Below are 8,459 nucleotides of genomic sequence, written 5' to 3'. Positions count from 1 at the left end.
GTTAAGACACCCATGGCCTCGGTGCTCCCCAGAGAGACACGCACCACGTGCCCTTGGGTGTCTTAACTTCAGAGATCTCAGGGCGCCCCCCATTACCCTCCGAGGCGGCGGGCACGGCGAGGGCGGGGAAGAGGGCAGCAGCCGTTTAGGAAAGCGCCCCTTCACCCGGTTGCAGCAGCTCCGTGGGTCGGGGTGAGAACGCACCCCTCTGCTGCACATCGTTGGGGGATGTTCCGAGGCCAGAGCAGGAGTCACGTGGGACCCCAACGCTGTGTCGCTGCGCAGAGCACCACGTGGCTGTCACCCCCGCGAGGTGCGGGGACAGAGCTCCGAGGGAGAGGAGGTGTCCCGGAGGGAGGAAACAGCAGGCGCTCACCCTCGGCTTGTTGACACGGTGCTTCCCAGCCCTGCAGGCTGAGGGGCTGCCCTGGTGAACGTGAGCACCCAGACTGGTTCCGGCTCTGAGCGGCAGCCCCCTCCTGGGAGGAAACGTCCTGGAAGGAAGGAAGGCATGGGGCAGACCAGGAACCACACAGTGATGGGGGCTCTCCAGGACATCAGGCAGAGGGTCCCGCATGGTGAGATCCAGTGAGATGACCTCCTCAAGAGCCCGGAGGTGCAGAGCGCACCTGGTGGGCCCGGGGTGGGGGCTGGCTAGAAAGGGCAGCAGGAGGGGTCTTCATGGTGGCGGGCGGTCTGGACCCCTCACCCCTTGGCCGCGGTGGTGGCTGCAGGAGTCCACACCCAAGGCCACGTGCCCCCAGGGCTGGTCTCCGGGCACTGATCTTGGGTGAGACGTAAGCACCAGGAAATCATGTGGAGGGCACAGGGACCCTTTTGCTGCAGCTTCCTGGAACCTCTTACTGTTTCAAAGTCAAAAGCCTCAGCGGTCTCCCCCAGCCCAGCCTGGGAAGACCTGGGCACTGAAAAGAAGGAGCCGTTGAAATCCGGCGTCCACACTTGCCCTCGAGGGCAAAGAAGACCAAGACGTCATACCTGTCACCGTGGGAGGGGACATCTGCCCCACAAACTTGGTTTTACTAAGTGGCAGGATTAAGCATCTCCGCCCCCATGGACACTGCGCTTCAGGGCCCCCAGTGGCTCCACCGAAAGGGACAGCAGGCCAGCGGACGGGACAGAAGCAGAGGGGACAGAAGCGGACGGAACAGGGCGGTTGGAACAGGGCGGTTGGACAGCCTCTGTTCCCGGGCCCTGAGTGCGGCGCCGACTCAGGCCAGGGCCATCGGTGGGCTCAGCTGAAAGTTGGGAGCTGACGGTTCTCAACGATGGTGGAGCGTCATCCCGCAGGTGGCTCAGAGGTAACAGGGACCAGGAAAAGTGTGCTCTGCCCGTCACCCTTTCCCGCATCTCTCAGTCTCCGCATCCCCTGAGAGGGACACCGGGGCCTGAGGGGTCCCCTGCGGGGGAGAGCCGGGCTAACCTGCACAGAAAGGTTTTTCCACTAAGAACATAGAGTCAGCACCGAGTGAAGCTTCCGGACCCGTGCCGCCCAGGCAGACCCTGGCTGGGACGTAGCTGAGGCTGGAGAGCGCACCGCCCCCAGTGCTCGGGTGAGGCCCCTGCCCCTGTTCGGGGGCCCCTCCTGGAGGCCTTACGTCCTGCTCACAGGCTGCACTGGGGAGCCAGGCACAGGCAGGCGGTGCCCACGGAGGCGGGGCCCGAGAAGTGCCAGCACCACCCCCAGCGTGTGGGCCTTGATGGTGCCGAGCAAACCTGCCGCAGAGATGTCCGGAGACATTCACGTGTGGACTGGGCGTGGCGTGACTAAGGGGTTCTCGGTTCTGTCCGTGCGATCGTGCGGGCTGTGTCTTCGTGTCTTAGTTTAGGGCAGCGCGGTGTGAGGTCCCTCATGGAGTCACCTTTGGCCGAAACAGCAGATGAAGCCAATCAAGCACGCGCTCGTCACATCAGAGCCACCGGCGTCTGTCCCTAGGTCATCCTCTCTACCTTCCCGTGTGCGAGACTCTTCACGATCTGATATTCTTTGTAACATGCCACCAGGGAATCCTCTCGTCTTTATTTTATTTATTTGCTTATCTTTTTGGCTATGGCCGCACAGCGTGCAGAGTCTTAGTTCCCTGACCAAGGACTGAACCCACGGCCCCTGCATTGGAAGCATGGAGTCTTCAGCACTGGACTGCCAGGGAGGTCCTTCACCCTCTTGTCTTTAGTGGAGACCATGAGCCCTTTGCCAGCTGCAAAGGACGGTGGGGAGTAGGGACTGGCCCCGGCCAGGGTGCCTGCAGAAGGTGTGGGGGACCCAGGAGGTTCCCCACCCCACCGCAGCCTGGTCAGCAGAGTCCTTGCTGTCCCCTTTGCATTTGGCCTTTGTACCCTCACAAGCCACAGCAGAACCTTTTGGAACAAGATGGAGTGAAAAACTTTTTTTAACTTGGAAAATATCAATTCACTAGTAAAATTTTGTTTCTTTCATGTGTGTGTATGAAACCTCTTTCCAGCTTTAAGAGCCAGAGTTGTCTTCCTGGATGGGTGTGTGCTCATCTGCTTCGGTCACGTCCGACTCTGCGACCCTACGGACCACAGCCCGCAGTCGCCTCTGTCCATAGGATTCTCCAGGCAAGAACACTGCAGTGGGTTGCCGTGCCCTGCTCCAGGGGATCTTCCCAACCCCGGGACTGAACCCACCTGTCTTACGTCTCTTGCATTGGCACCTGGGTTCTTGACCACTGGCACCACCCGGGGAACCCAAAGTCTTCCTGTTTCTCTCCAAAGAGAAATCTTCCAAGTTTTCATTATTAAAAAAAATAATTACAGATTCACAATTTAAAAATCAAATCATGGGACTTCCCTGGGGTTCAGTGGTTAAGAATCTGCCTTAATGCCAGGGGATGTGGGTTCGATCCCTAGTCGGGGAACCAAGAGCCCACGTGCTGCAGGGCGGTTGAGACCAGGACAAAACTGAGGCTGCGCGCCACGACTGAGACCCGACACGCCAGATATGTTTTTTTAAAAATCAAATCATGCAGCAAACTACCAGAATAAAATCGCAACCGAGTGTCTCCTTAAGGCCATCTCTGAGTGAGCCTGTAACACTTTGGGCACAAGCTCCCGGCTCCTTCCCTCTAAGGGTGTGCGTTTACAGACACAGCCCACGTCAGGCGCCCCTCGCTCTGCACGGAATAGGCAGGACGTCTTCTGGTGTCAGTATACTGTGGTTTTCTACTTCCTCTGTGTGTCCACGTGTCTTGTGTCACGAGAGCATCGTGACCTGGGTGCCACCACCCTGGGGAGGCACATGGGTGCTTCTGGGGCCCAGGCTCCCCCTCTCCCCCTCTCCTACCAGCCCTGTGGGCTGTTCACTGAGCAGTGGTCCCCCCAGGCGGCGAGGACCAGGGTCCCCCCCAGGGCCAGGTTGCTTAATTTAAATCCATCTGTGGCTGTGATGTGAGGAGCGGGGCAGAAAATACAGTCAGAGTGCAGGCAGGTGAGGATGGCTGCCTGATCTCAAGAGAGACGTGGAGAGACTGGGTGCAGTTTCCAAAGAGCTGCTGCGACGAGGCCAGCTGCAGGGGGTTCTGGTTCCCGCTTCTGTTGGGGAGTCCAAGACCCAGTGCCTGAGATCTGAGATGTCAGACCCAGGCAGGGGGCTTGGGATGGCAAGGCTGGCATCACTCTGAGCCCGACACCTGCCCGTCACGCCCACGGGCAGGCGGGGACACGGCATGCCGCCTGGCCCAGCGAGTACCCCGGGGCACCGGCCCCGGCTCACCTCCCAGTGGGACTCCCAGGCACTATCTTTAGGGCCATGAGCCACCCTGAGCTATTTGCAGGTCCTGGAATGCAGCTGGGGTCATCAGAACAGACACTTGAGCAAAATGTTTTTATATATTAATACATTGCCTGCATTGAACTGTATTCCCTAGCATCACACAGTGTTAGCACTAAAAGGTTATCTGAAAGATCACTCACCCCCTTTAGTAGATGAGGAAACTACTGTCCAAGACGGTGAAAGTCTTTCTCAAGATCATAAATCCAGGACAGGCTGACCCTCTGGATGCTTCATGATTTACAAGGAACAGTAGTCCAACATCAGCAGGTAGGACGAAAGTTTGGGGCCTCCCTGGTGGCTCAGAAGATAAAGAATCTGCCTACAATGCAGGAGACCTGGGTTTCATCCCTGGGTCGGGAAGATCCCCTGGAGAAGGGAATGGCTACCCACTCTAGTATTCATGCCTGGAGAAGTCTATGGACAGAGGAGCCTCGCCGGCTACAGTCCATAGGGTCGCACAGAGTCAGACAAAACTGAGCAACTTAATACTTTCAGGACAAAAGTTAACACTGGACAAGACTTTAAATCACTCCTAACGTGCAATATAGACACACAGCATCCCCACGTGAGTCCAGCAGAACATTTTCATCTAATACGGAAACACCGCTTTTTCTTCCATCGAATCCCAGATAAAGCCGTTGGCTTGTTTTTAAGGGGCTAAGTTGCATGGGGGAATGGGGAGACAGAAAAAGAAGTACCTTTGACTGAAGGGACTTACACACACACACACACACACCCCCCTGGGTTGTGGGGAAGTAGCACTGTTAAGATCTTTGGATGTAAAAAGTGGTTTGGATAGCCCACCTTTCTTTTATACTTCTACTTGTCTCCTAGTTGTGTGCTTTTTTTTAAGATTTTTTTTAACGTGGGCCATTTTTTAAAAATACTGAATTTTTATAATCCTGCTTCTGTTTTATGTTTTGGTTTTTTGGCTGTGAGGCAGCTGGGAGCTTAGCTCCCTGACCAGGGATTGAACCTGCCCTCTCTGTGGTGGAAGACGAAGTTGTAACCACTGGGCCACTGGGGAGGTCTGTGATTTCCACTTTAATGCATTACTATCACATACAAGTTGCACAGTCCTTGTTGGGCTTGATGATTTCTCTTATTGTCCCTGCTGTAGTTGATTCTGCCGATCATGTTATCAGTAAGTCTTCACCTTAACTAAAAGCAGCCACAGCAAAACCAGGATCAACAGAAACGCCACACCCTAGGCTGTATGTCTCGGGACTGTGCAAGAGTAATGACAAAGAAGGAACTACTCATCAGACCTAAATTTGGATAGTCATTTACACTTAACTGGATTCTGAGAGTGTTGTATTTGTTCCAAGGTAGCTCAAAAACCTTTAAAAGTGCCCTTGAGGAAGTGGGAAAAACAATCTCATTGTAACAAGAATATACACAGGGACTTCTCTGGTGGTCAATGGATGAGCCTGCCGGCCAAGGCAGGGAACACGGTTCGAGCTATTGAGGGAGTGTGCCACAACTACTGAGCCGGAGCTCGAGGGCCCATGAGCTGCAGCCTGCCCTAGAGCCTGTGCTGCACGAGAGGAGCCGTCGCAATGAGCAACCCTCACCCTGCAATGAAGCGTAGCCGCTGCTCACTGCAGCTAGAGCAAGCTCACACACAGCAGCAGAAACCCAGCCCTACCAAAAATAAGTAACATTTTAAAAATTACATTAAAACAAGAATATATATACAGATGTGAAACAGGGAGATGGGGATCTGGAAAACTGTGATGGCCCTCGCCTCTGGTAGCTGAAAATACAGAAACTACCTGCAAGAATAGGGGCAAGAAAAGTCAGCACAGAGAACCCTTTAAATTCAGTCATGGTTTCCTTTCCAAAACGGAATAGACTCAACTCCTAGCAGTTTTGCTTCTTAAGTAACGTGGCCTCGAGAAAGCCCCTTCACCTCCTTCTGTAGATTTATCTGTTACCAACTACAGACGCTATGCCATGTTAATACATCTCTTTATTTCATCAGTGACGACAGCAAAGTTAGGTGTCCATCCTAGCACCTAAAACTCTGGACTAAAGAGTCCTAATTAAAAACAGTCATTAAAAAAAAAAAAGTTTCATGTAAAGTTACGCAGGGACCCTAATGCAAAAGTAGTATTTGAATTCTTTAGAGACAAATGCAGCAAAATGTGTCAGTAACTAAGTTGCATCCTTTGTAATTCTTTCAATTTTTTTGTTTTTATATTTCAAAACAAAGTCCTTTGTTTAGCTTGTGGGCAGAGTAATTAGATAATGTTTCAGATATCATTTTTGGAGCACAGGACTAAATAACAACTAACTATTATATGGGACTTATATGAGGGTAGTTTTCTTAATACATGGCTTCCCAGGTGGCTCAGTGGTAAAGAATCCACCTGTCAATGCAGGAGACACAAGAGACCGGGGTTCCATCCCTGGGTTGAGATGATCCTCTGGAGGAGGAAATGGCAACCTGCTCCAGTATTCTTGCCTGAGAAATTTCATGGACAGAGGAGCCTGGTGGGTTACAATCCACAGGGTCACAAAGAGAGGCGACTGAGTGCACATGCATGAATTGTATTTCTGAACTTGAGTAGGGATACTTGGAACTGTTTGGTCATATGTTAAATAAAATATTTTGTGTTTTTAAAAAGATTCCTGATATTACTCGATTCTTTCTCATGAGCCCTAAATATAATTCTGACTTTATTTCTCAGAACGATCTTCGTCTTTTAGTGGAAAATGTCACTTCATCAATCCGTTAGCAATTAAACTCCTGCTTTGGCTTGATTTTATTTTTTAAAGAGGATCTATGGAGACAGAGAAGGCCATGAGATGCCGCCACAGCCCAGAGCCCCCAGAAGCTGAAAGAGGCAGGAAGGATCCTCCCTGGGAGTCCCCTGGAGGTAACTGAGCCCTGTGATACCTTGATTTCTGCCTTCCAGCCTCCAGAACTGTGAGAGTACACAAGGCTGTTGTGTTTTCTAAGCCCCACAGTTTGCGTCCCTTTGTTGTGGCAGCCGTAGGAAGTTGGGACAGCATTCTCAGTCCTGACACTGACAGAAAGGCTTTGGACAAGGTCGTCCACCTTCCCACCAATTCACTAAAGCGACCCGGAGAAGGACAGGCTGCCTCACTGCAGCCAGTGGAGCGAGGACCAGGTCCAGTGGTCAGCCCACAGCCTGCCCAACCAACTAGTGCTGGTGTGGTGTGGTGGGTGGGGGGCTCCACCAGCTCCCTGCCACCTGCACTGACCCCCAAATATCTGGGCAGGGCCAGACCCAGTGGCCTTGTGAATATGAGTCTTTATTAAACAGGAGGAGGAAGACCCCCTCACCTGAAAATTCTGGGGTTCTTTTCTGTTGCCGTTTACGCCTCCTCCCCCAGCTCTGCCCCATCCTTACTGAAAGCAAAGCAAGGTCACTGCAGAAAAGTCAGAAAAGCCAAGTAAGGCTTGGGATCCCATACCTGCTCCCAATACAGATGCAGGTCCCCACGTTGGGGGTCACATCTGGGCACCCGCTGGCCACCCCGTGGTTAGTGACAGTATGTCCTTAATAGTCCCTCCAAACAGGAGCCTCTAGATGGTTTCCAACTTTCGCCCCATGAAACTTGCTCAAAGTTAGAACCTGTTTCAGGAGCAGGCTCATTCAAAGACAGGAAAGTTTCGGAAGAAAGGGACAAAAACGACCCCTCAACTGAAGAGAGCGCCCAGAAACACACTCTGAAGCCCGGGCCTGTGACATGTGGGTTTCCACCGAACTGTCATCTCATCTCACTAAAGCGCTTTTTAAGTTTTCCAGGAACTGTGTTGTGGGGAGGCCGGGGTCGGTACCCCAACCCCAGCGGCCCAGCCCTTCCTCTGGTCGGGGAGGTCAGCCAGGCCAGAACCAGTCTGAGACACTGGGCACGCGGGCCTGGGCGCTGCCCTGGGAGAGCCCGTGAGTGTGCGGGGTAGGGTGGGGAAGGAAGAGGGGACCCACGAGCCAAGCCGTGCAGGCAGGACGAGCCTGGGGACCTGAGGGGGTAGATCTGGGCCAGGGGATCGCGGAGGTCGGCGGGGTCAGCGCGCGTTCCTGGGAGTGGAGCTCAATCCGAGGTACCAGGGGGCGCGGGAGGAATCCGAGACATTGCCCAGGCCCCCGGGGGGCCGGGGAGGGGAAAGGGGTGCGCCCGAATCGGGGATAGGGGGCTGCACAGGCCAGGGGTTGGGCGATTGGGGTGGGGAATGGACTGCGCAGGCAGGGGTGGGTGGGTGAGGGGGCGAAAGGGGTGGCGCCCGGGTTGCATAGAGAGGTGCGCAGCGGCAAGCGTCCTCCACGTGGGCCCCGCGCGCCCCCGCCCCTTAAAGAGGCGGAAGGAGCGCGGCCGCGCTCCCTGGTGACGCCACACGCCCTTATTTGCATGAGCGCGCGGGTCTCGGCGCCGCGTCCCCGAGACGGCTTCCGATTGGCCGTCGCCGGCGGCGCCGAAGCGTAGCGGACTTGCGCCGCACTGGTCCAATAGCAGCCCGCTTTGCTCGAGGAGGGCGGTGACAGCGGACTCGGCCAATGGGCGGCGGTGTTGTTGGCGGCCACGGCGGCGCAGTCCCGGAGCGAGCGAAGCCCAGACGGCTGCCGCTACTGCCGCAGGAGGCGCGAGGTGCGGCGGTGAGGGCTCGGCCGGGTAACGC

At 54.7% G+C, this 8,459-nt stretch overlaps 1 protein-coding gene across 1 annotated transcript in view; it reads left to right on the top strand.

The window, feature by feature from the left end:
- Nucleotides 1-8,344: 8,344 nt before the first annotated feature.
- NAP1L4 (nucleosome assembly protein 1-like 4) overlaps nucleotides 8,345-8,459 on the top strand; it is a 53,689-nt gene continuing 53,574 nt past the window's right edge. Inside the window, exon 1 of the mRNA XM_010837808.1 lies at nucleotides 8,345-8,428. The gene's annotated coding sequence lies outside the window, so the exon portion shown is untranslated. The remainder of the gene's footprint in view (nucleotides 8,429-8,459) is intronic.

The sequence above is a fragment of the Bison bison genome, unplaced genomic scaffold, assembly GCF_000754665.1.
Source record: "Bison bison bison isolate TAMUID 2011002044 unplaced genomic scaffold, Bison_UMD1.0 scf7180017864080, whole genome shotgun sequence".
Lineage (NCBI taxonomy): Eukaryota > Metazoa > Chordata > Mammalia > Artiodactyla > Bovidae > Bison > Bison bison.
The sequence above is the reverse complement of the archived record's forward strand: the minus strand, read 5'-3'. Positions and strand labels throughout refer to the sequence as shown.